The following is a 10577-nucleotide window of genomic DNA, read 5'->3' on the forward strand; positions in this document are numbered from 1 at the left end:
TGCTGGAAAACCCAGAAGATCACCAGTGACCATAGCAAACAACAGATTTCAGCTGTTGACCTCAGCAGTTCTTAGGAACTACATCATTTCCCTGATCCTTGCAATCCAGTAACTGGAGACGACGCAAGTTACCTGGCTCTTGGCCAGGGAGCTGGTTCCTCTGCACATCTTTGCAATCATTCCAGTCCACTGCCACAAGCGCCACGGGGCAGTTTCAAAAAGACAAAGACACGTTAAAGATGCTTCAGTCTTTGCAACTGTATACAAAAGAGAAGCGAACAGCCTAGTGCTGCTCTGAGGAGTTACTGGGAGGTGAATGAGACCATTTTCTGGTATTCATTTCTGCACAGGCGCTGCTGTAAAGAGTGGTGAAGCAGTGATTTTTTTTTTTTTTTCCGGAGCTTCAGATCAAGCCCGTATTCCTGGGAGGGCTCCATGCTTCCCCCGCCAAGTAGGCTGGCACGCACTTACCTGAGCTGATGGCCTCAGAGAATGAAAATTCAGGTAGAATGAAATACCAGCTTGCCCAGCGGGGAGACATGTGCTTCCCTGGCCTTGTGAATGATGCGTATTTTTGTGGATCCTGTCCTCTTCTTGTGTGTTTTACTGACACAACAAACTTGCTGGAATTAAAGTTCATTAATAAACCAAAGCTTTCTCATTGATTGGATATTAAAAAAACTGAGGCACAACTATGTCTTAGCAAAAATGTATTATATACCATCAGAATACAGTGGGGCAACATTTATTATGGAGGTAAAGGAGGCAATGTATTTACTCTTATTTCAACCACACATATGCTGAGAACTTTCTTCTAACAGCGCAACTCCCTGGCAGAATTTAGATAGATCTTTATGTTGCATTCCAGCCATCGCGGCACAATTATTACTAAATAGCTACTGTTGTTGCTTTAATTTTTTTGTTATTGTTGTTGTTGGGACAAGTGCTTGTATCTCTTCACTCATAATATTTAGGTTCCTTCCCCGCTGCAGTGGTAGAGACTCGAATCTGTGGGGTTTCTCCACTGCTGTTAGACGGGGATATGTCAGAGGATGAGTTTCATCTATGGAAGGTGCCTGGTTTTCTTTTATCCAGCACTCCCAAGGGTCACCACTGGGACAGGCACGCCAGCTCCGGCTGCAGAGAAGGCAGAAATAAGGTTGACACTCCCTAAGGCCATAACCTAAAACTACCAAAGCCAACGGTGCTTCGGCCCTTTGAAAATTTTATCACGACTTTCCCAGTCCAGCATTTTGGATATTGGCTCAGAATCCACCTGAGTTCCCTTGGATTGTTTTTTCTTTCTGAGTGGCAAACGTACCAGTCTGGTCGTGCAGGGTAACACGCCAGGGATCAAACTTGTCTGCCTCTGACCTGGGTAGTTTGGTGAAGGAGGAAAATATAATCAGAGCTGGATGGCAAACGTGTCTTACACATACTGCTTTTTTCTGCAGGACTCTTTTCAGTGCAAGTGGATAGCAGACAGTCCCTGCATGGGTAGCATTCACTGTCAGCTATGCAATAATTTGGTTTTTTATCTTATAGGGTCTCAAGCCCTGTTTGTTGAACAGCCCTGAACTCTTGTTCAGAGGAGAAAAATTATTTTCTCAGAAGACTTTCTATGTGGCTCGTATCAACACCTATCCGATGGCTTCTGCAAGCCAGAGGGGTGGCATCATCTCCGCAGGAACCAAGATCCATGTCAGAAGTGTCTGTGTTGTGTGTGTTAATTATTTTGGATGTCCTACTTTTGAGATGGTACAGACCCAGCATTTGGGAGCATTTGGCATGATTTGGCACTTTCTCAAATCAAAGCCGGTATCCCAAGGTAAGCCTGGTGGGAAGGTTCTTTCTCAAATTCTGTCTGGGACAGAAAACACAGCAGAGAAAGGTTTCCTGCTCTCGGTTCCTCTGCCTGTACCCAGGATGGTCAAGAAAGTGAAGGAGCTGCACTTATAGAGAAGAGCCTACTGAGCTCTAAGCGGGACTATGTTTCCAGAAAATAAAGGTAAAAGTTGCTAGCATGTGTTTGCTGAGTGTACGCAATATATATTTTTTTCAGACATTTGTAACCTGGAAATAGGAAAAAGCACATTTCGTGACAAACTGCAATTCCTTCCTCTGGAGGATGGTGACATTGCAACCTTTACATATTTTTTAACGTGAAAAACACCACTTTGTCCCTTGGTGTTATTCTGTGGCGCCTGATCTCCCACAGCTGACATGAAAAGAAACACCCTTCCCCCCTGCCCAAAGCCCCTGATTAAATCAAACTGAAGTCAGAGAATGGAAAATTTCAGACCATCTGTTCAAAGTTATAAACAATTGAAACCAAGGTATTTTTCTGGCCAGAGCTATCAATCATATCTACAATAATTAGGTTTAGCTATGATTCTTTAAACCGTGCTCCTTTATTTTCCCCATACAAATACATTTGTGATCTAGAGCTCCAAATGCACTGGGAAAGGCAAAACAAACACAAAAATCCCCTTCCTGCAAAGATGAACAGGGAGAAAATACTCTTCCAGAGTCAAAACCAAGGGTACTGTTCACAAGCCATAGCTGCATACGCTTACAAAAATGGCTTACACTCAGATGGCACGTGGGTTTTTTGCCACCCTTGGCAGAAAATTACTTTCATCCTCCATCCATAGCTCTTTGACATGAGTATCCGTGGCTTCATTATGGTCTCGGAGGAGTTAACAGCACAAAGTCTCCAAACCCTCATAAAGGAAAAAAGAAGAAAGGCTTGGGGTTTTTTTATCGTTTGCGTTTTTTACATTTTTTACATATTTGTGGCTACTGCTGCCTAACAGGTGACCTGCAGGGGAGTACGTACATTTAAATACTTCTGCGGCCATCAGCTCAGCAGCTTCACCCCGGCAGTCAGCAAACCTCAAAACCCATTTCCATTTGAGAAAGTCTGCCAGGGTGAGGATGATTCCCTAATTAACCACATCCTCGGTGTATCACCGTTAGATAACACAAGGAAAGGCGTTCACGGCTTGCTGCTTCATCAAGCTGCTGTAGCGATTCATTCCACATCGACTAGCACTGGGAGACCAGTAAAGCCCGGGCTGACACTGGAGATGTGCAGGAGAGCACCGTTCCCATGAAAGTCTTTTTCCCGTGGTGTCTCTCCCATCGTTTTTCCACAGCTGAAGGTTTGCCCTGTGCTGCCCCAAGAAGCCTGCCCTCCCTTTACCTCCCGGAGTAGATGCTTGTGGTCGGGTCAGCCGTGCAAAGCGTGCATGTCGAAATGTGTTTTTCGAACTCACAGGGGGATTAGCTGGAGGCCAGGCTCTCCCGGGAGCGCTAATACCCCGTTCCCACCAAATCCTGCTCCTGGCGACGGGAGAGCTCCTGATGAATTCCTCGCAGTCGTAGGACTATTTGTCTAAAAGAAGAGGAGCTGGGGCACGGTGCCCTGCTCTGAGCACCGCGCACACCACGATTAATTGTTCTTTGTGGGATCCCCTGTCCAGCTACGGCCACCTGAACGCTGGCTGTGTCCTCCCAGCCCAGGACCCGGACCCCTTCCGTGGTCAGAGAACAGCAGCCGCACGTGGGCATCTCCTGAAGACGTTTCATCCGTCTTGTTTCAGACACCCACCTCCCTGCAGGAAGCCTAAGCAACCCTTTTTGGATCAGCTCATCGAGCTCTTAGAAAGCTGTACTTGAGCAGGATGCATCCACCCCTCTATATTCAGAAATAAATCTTACATTTCCCTGAAGACGTGAAAGGAGATTTATGTTTTGAAGCATCACTGCATTTTCATTTGATTCCACCCCCCCCCCCCCCCGCCCACAGCAGCATTCCCTGTCACCCACACGTAACCTGTCCTTGCTTATAGCATTACGACTGATGAAAGGCTGCCTGTGAGTGTGTAGTTTCAGGGTCTGTCATCTGCCTGTTAACAAATGTGATGGGAGCCTGAATTACTGGCAGTACAGCCTGGTGCTCTGAGTTATTTCAGGGACTCAGAGTTATTTTTGCAGGGTGCACCATATTTTATATTACATGTCTGCGACACTGTTCCTTACCACTGCAATACATCGTCAGCTCTTCTTGCAAAGAACGGCCTCTTCTGGGTGGCTTCACTGGGCCTGTCGTTCTCTGCAAGCGCATTCCCTAACGAGGCAAAGCACTGCTCAAATGTGTCATGTATTGGACGACTCCTCTCCCAGGAGGTATGCCAGGCTTAAGGATTAGACTCAGTGTGTGGAAAAGCGCTGGGAGTTTCCCTCTAGAAGAAAAAAAGTCTGTTTTGTTCAACCAGGGAGGGTTAGCATTCACTCCAGCAAGAAATACAGTTTTATGGTTTAGCCCTCGTAGCAGCATGCCAGTTAAGTCCATATTGAACCGTGGCTCAAGTGTTCTTTGTCAGTAGTTCAGGGCAAGGTCTCATGCTGACCTGCATCAAGAGAAATACTGGGCTTTGATCTTCAGTGCTGGCTAGCCAAGCTCCTCACCCCCCAGCCTCTTTACCTACCACCGAGCAGGCTGATCATCTGTGCTTTTGAATTCTCAGTCCTGCTTTGTCTCTCTTTATTCACTTTGCTGAAAGGCTCGCTTTCCCTCCAAAGGGAAAGTGTCTTCTCTCATGCATTGGCGTTGCAGCCCAACCTGCTCCAGAAACGTGCCTGAAGATGACCGACGTGTTATACACAAGCAAACAAAATGTTTAGCATGCTTTTCTAAGTCCTTTGATACTAGCCATATGTACAATGCAGGTGACACGGGGTTTGGTTGTAATTCTTGTCCCTCCAAAAAAATCCCGAGTGCTTATTCTACCAGTAATGACCTGCTACACATCCTATTTTCCTGCAGCATTTACTACATTCGTTTAGACTGTGCTGAGGACACAGTCATGGATGAGAAACTAAGAGGTGCTGACGGGAGACGTGGAAGAGAGACTTTAAGGCACAGAATTGACCGAACAGGGTGAGACAGGTAGGCAAAAGAGGCACTTGGCCTAACAGCTGGTTGGGAGGATGGTGTTACACTAAAACAAACAGGGTTATTTAAAAGCAATTAAAAGCTACAGATTAAAAACGTCTTTGACAATGGCATCGGAGCTGTATGTGCCTACAAGGAAGACAGACACACCCCGAGGAAGACAACCATCAGCTGTGCTCTCCAGCAAAGGGGAAGCGTTCTATTGCTTCTCATCAAAGGTCTTCACCGAAAGTGGTGGATTTTTGCCTTTGTCGGTGCTGGACTCTTTAAAAAGTACAAACGTCTTAAAAAGGGAGAGAAATATTTTCTCTTTGTGTTTGCTTAGCAATATTAATATGTGAGTAGTATTGTAGCTCTGAAACGTTGTGGGAGTTCCTTACCTTACACCAGTTTCACAAGCAGGGCGTTTGTCTGGTGCCAAAGTAGCCTGGCGTGCCAGCCTGACTTTCAAGAAGCCAATGTCTTTAGCATTAGTTGTATCTCCCTTGGGATGCCCTTTTTTCTTTTCTTATGAATAAGCCGAGTCTGTTAAATAATGTTTGTTCGTTATCAAACTTCGCATTCTTAGGAAAGGAGGGACCTTTTTCCTCTTTAAGGACGTTTGTTCTACTTCTGAGGGTTACTCATTTCCAGTGTACTGGCAGGTAGCATAGACGGCAGGGTTTAGCAACAGATTTTCTATATCTGAGTCACAGGATGTACTATGGAAAGAATATAATGTTCTTTAGAAGGGATTAGTGTTTTCAGTGTAGGACATACGCAATGTAAAAATTAGCAAAATAAAAAAAGCGGTGACGTCTTACCATTTTCTTTGCACAGAAAATGTGGCCAAAAACGCATTCATCTTTTAAGAAAACATATGAAGCCTCTAACACGTTTCGTTACATTTCCTTTTTGCACCGCTAGTGACTTGTTTTGAAATAGTACCTCCTAACTTCTGTAACCTTAATCCTATTCTTTTTAATACAAAGCAGTAAAGCACTGCGATGTAGTTCCCTGCTGCACAATTACGCGGAACAGAAAACTGCCATGAGTGGGAATGGATTTGAACGATCACTGCATAAACACTTTTCTGTGCGACAAGCCTGTCTCTTCTGCAAAGGCTTCTCTCTCAGCCTGCTGCCATGCCACTCGCTTGTGGAGGTGTCTAGCCATCAGGTGTAGCTCGATTAAGCAAAGTTAGTCAGAACTCATCATCGTCCGGCTCTTCGCCATCGCCTTGCTGTCGCTGTCGGCAGTAGCCCAGGCTGGGCTTGTAGTGGAAGCACAGTGGACCCCACTTTCAGGCACAAGGATAGGTAAAATCAGCGTTCCCCAGTCTGCAATCGGCTCTGCGAAGCGTGAGAAAGTGATCTAGGAAAAGGCTGCAGAATAATATTTGTGCCAATCATTCATGCAGCTACTCAGCTATATGAGTGAACAACAAAAAGAAGTAGCGGTAAGAGACAAACCTTCAGACTTTGGCCCTTTTTTGTGGCTGTAAATGCAAATCTTTGTGGCATTGCTGTACAAATGATCTTCTGCGTCCTTTGACTACAAATGTTGAGGAACACTGGAAACACCACCTCCCGGTTCCTGTGATTTTTTTTTCTATGCAAGGGGTAATTAGCAGTGTTTCACAAGGCATGTGTGTCTCTTCTGCATTGCAGACGTGACCGTCTGCGGCAGCAAGGAATGTGATAAAGCAGCCAGGTTTATGACAACCTGCCTCAGTGGCTCTGCTCGTGGAGCACCTTGAAGAGGAGCACCGAGACTTTTCCCCGTTCACTGAGAAAGCCATTCCCCGCAGGCATTACCAAAGCGACCTCCTGATTCTCCTCACAACCTCTCCTTAAAATCCTCCTTTGCCATGCCACCTAGCCTCGCAGATACCCACCAGCAGGCACTGCGGGCCAATGACGCTATTGCAAATTGCACTGATCAGTTTTGCCTCAGCGTTCGATCACTGTCTCCCTCGTCTCTTGTACTGCAATCAAACCGTGGAGGTCTGGGGCAGTGACACAGCCCAACAAGGTCTAGCTCATGATAAGGATGCCGAGGAGCTAAAGAGAAAGAAGTTAAAAAAAAAAACAATTGCAAAGAATTAAAATAATAGAGAGAGTTAAACAAAGGAAGTAATAAGTACCCATATTTAGCATATTACACATATTTTTAAACAGTAATGGGAAAGATCACGGTAGGAATAATAATTGTTACTATTTTTGCCTTGTGTAGCTCTTTTCGTCTATGAATCTCTGAGCACGCTAATTAAAGACTTTGCGCATATCCAAGTACAAATAATTCCCATCTGGAAGGGATGGGATGCTGAGAACGAAGCAATCTAATGCCAACAATATCCTCCTCTGACATTATCACTGCAGATCTGGGGTTAAGCTTCCATTTTTAATTAGCTAACAATCTTAGTATGACAAAAGTGGATTAAGTAGGTCCTCATCTACCGTTTGACACATGGGCCAGTAGTCACCATCAGATCGTGGATGTTTGCTATGGGCAGGTACCCGCAAATCTGTGACTTGTGAAGCGACTCCAGTCATCGGCCAGCAATACCTGCGTGCCGCTCTGCTTAGCGTTAGCAGTAAAGCTGGGCTTCAGCTTCAGAGCTGAAGGTGGCAACCTCCTTCTCATTTCACCACTCATCCTGTGCGGTAAAATAATTCCTTCCTCCAATTTCTTATTGACAGCGTTAAGGCTTCAGCTTTCCCTTTGTGGGATGGCAACCACCTCTTCTCTGCGTTAAACAGCAAAGCAATCAGTGTCGGCACCAACCGCACGCCTTTTCCTTGGAGTGAAGCAGCCGCAGCCCCAGAAGACAGTCTTCTCGGTAGAAAGCAGCAAGCTTTTAAATTTTCACCATACGTCATTTTACTAAAACTTCTGCAGGTGGTTAGATGACTTTTCGCTTTGTGAAAAGCGTGCCCAGGGGGAGGGATGAAGGCAATCACTTTCTTCCCTCTCCCTGCCCCGTTCGACAGCAAGGTGAGTGGTTCCCATCTCTGTTTCGGAGGCCAGCTACCCATTTGCAAAACTCCCGGGGTCCAACTCCTCCTCCCTTTTCACGGACTAACAAACTCCCAGTATTTCTTGGAGCAGCCCTCGAGTCAGTTTTGGGTTTGTGCCACGGACCCGTCACAAGGAGCCGGGCAGCCAAATAGGCGAAAGGTGCAACAGTCACATTTAGCTGTACCCTTCAGTAGCTGTTTCGGTTGTAATTCCCTTTTTTGCTCAGCCTGGAGCAGATGGTGGCTCGGAGCACCATCGGATGGGTGGAAAAGCTTCCAGCAGCAAAGCCCGGAGCGCTCCCCCCTGCCCAGCTGTGCTGTCTGCTCGGACGGTTCCAGATGGAGAAGAGGGTCGGGATGGTTCCAGATGGAGAAGAGGGTCGGGATGGTTCCAGATGGAGAAGAAGGTCGAGGAGGAAAAGTGGCAGATGGCAGCTGAAGCTGGATCAAAACAGGAGGCCTCAGCTCTGTGCGACGAGCACCGGCAGGAGCTGGATTTTTTTTCTGGCTGCATTTTGCTTAGCCGTGTTTAAAAAGTGTCCCTCTGCCCTCAGCGCTCAAAGAGGTTTTTGATTTAAAAAGCCCACAATTTTCTGCAACGTTTTCCCCATCTCGCCCCGCCCGTGGGTGTAAAAGGCCAGACCCAGACCTAAGTTAAAATATTTGTGAACCTGAAGCTGAGTTGGCAGGACCCCTCGATGCTGCTCTGCTGACCAGCCGTAGTGCGTCAGCTCCGGGGAATTGTTCCAAGGGGTGATCCGTCTTTCTTGCCGCGTTTGCTGCCTGAACGTGCCTGTGCAAGATGTGTGGTAAAAGCAACGCAGCCTTTTCTGTGGCCCTCCCGTGTTGACAGAAAGCTGGCAAAGCTGTTTCTAGCCCTTCCCAGGTGCCCTTCTTGTGACGATGCCAACGTGTTTTGCAAACAGTGAATTGGCCAAGGCAGCTGCTTTCACGTGTGCTAAAATTCGCTCATATAAAGTGCTAGGGCTGGAGGAGTAAAAGAGTGGCAAGCGGGCCTGTACGAACTGGTATACGGCCATGCAGCGCTGTTCTCTATGCAGCTCAGGATACAATAATGCTCCTGGGCAAATCTGGGGGTATTTAGCGGGGGTGCTTGGTACCTGCTGCCAGCTCTTACTCTCTCCTTTCTTTTCGTTTCTCCTGCTTTCACAGAAAAAGGGATCAATTGGGCTAGAAGGCTGATGTCAAGTCCTTGGAGAAAGCAACCAAGTGTCAGACTTTTATCATTTAATTCTGCAATCTCAGGACGGGGACAAGCTACAGATGAGACAAATACATGAGAGTAAAGCTTGCTAGCAGGACAAGAAAATGTGGCAGAGGGGTCAAGCCTAGCTCTAAGACTTGCGTCTTTACTACTTAAATAGATTAGGCAGCGCTGTTGAGATCCATAAGCCTGTGTTTGCTACTCTACCAGAAGTGCCAGTGCCAGTAACTGTATTTTTGGCATAGGACTGAAGCGTCTCAGCCACTCTGCAACGAGATCCCTGCAGCAAAGGAGATCTAGCTCTGAAGTTCGCCTGGTGGGGGGAACCGCAACCCAAGCAAATCTGAGTCAAACTTCTCCTTAATTATGCTAATAGTAGACAGGGGACAATCTGTTTCTCCTGGCTTTCGTCCTGATGATTAGGACTGCTCCAAGCATTTCCTATCTTTTCCATCTATTTTTATCTGGAGGAGGCTTCACAGAGCTTGCAGTATCTCGGGGAGAACAATACTCAAGTAAATTGAACTTTCTGCCTTATTGCAAGTAGGAAGTGGTTTTGATAAGCTTTCCTACTTCTCTTTTGACAGCTCCAAAAGCAATTTGCCAAGCTAGCAGCCACCTTATTACATGACCCAGGGGAAGGCGTTGCTAGCGAAGGTCCCTGGCCCATCGGCAGGAGGCTGGGCTGGAGCAGGTAAGTTGTAGGTGACTACTGGAAAGTTGTGTCCTGCAGCACCACGCGTTTGGTGAACGGTTATCTTCTGAGCCTCATATCGCAATAGAAAAAGGAAAAACTGGACGCGACGTGGGGGTCTCAAACTATCAGCAAGGTTTTTCTGAGGTCGTCTAGAATGGTATCTAGCTGAGATGGGGAATGGGAAGTGTCTTTCCTTTGGACTGGGGCTCCATCCCATCATCACCTGTAGGTGGAAGGAGCTACGGGGAGCCCCAAGGTCTGTCTGGTCCAGCCTGCCCTGCCGTGGTGACCTTGGAGACCTTGCCCACCCCCGGCCCCTGCGTTCAGGCCAAGCTGAGGGTGATTTAAAGAGGGATAAAACCCTGTGGAAGCACCTCTGGAAAACTCGGCAATGCCCTAAGGGCTTATTGTAGTTTTGAAGGGCAGTTTTCTTATTTTCCTCTTTGCCGGGGTATCAAAGCGGCTGCCAGATTCAGGCTCTTTCGTGGAAGCCGAAGAGCCAGAAATAATCCGACAAAAAGCTGTCTCCCAGCATGTGGCTGTAAGATCTACGGTACGGGCTCTTGCATCACCATGGTAATTAAGAAATCTCTGACAGCTTAAATCTCACTGAGAAGGAAACGAAGTAGTGAAGTGTCACAACGTGGCAGGACAAAAATCTGTCCTTCCTGGGTTTCCAGTGAGATGGACACCATC

This window comes from Accipiter gentilis, chromosome 31 (assembly GCF_929443795.1).
Source record: "Accipiter gentilis chromosome 31, bAccGen1.1, whole genome shotgun sequence".
In the NCBI taxonomy this organism is placed as follows: domain Eukaryota; kingdom Metazoa; phylum Chordata; class Aves; order Accipitriformes; family Accipitridae; genus Astur; species Astur gentilis.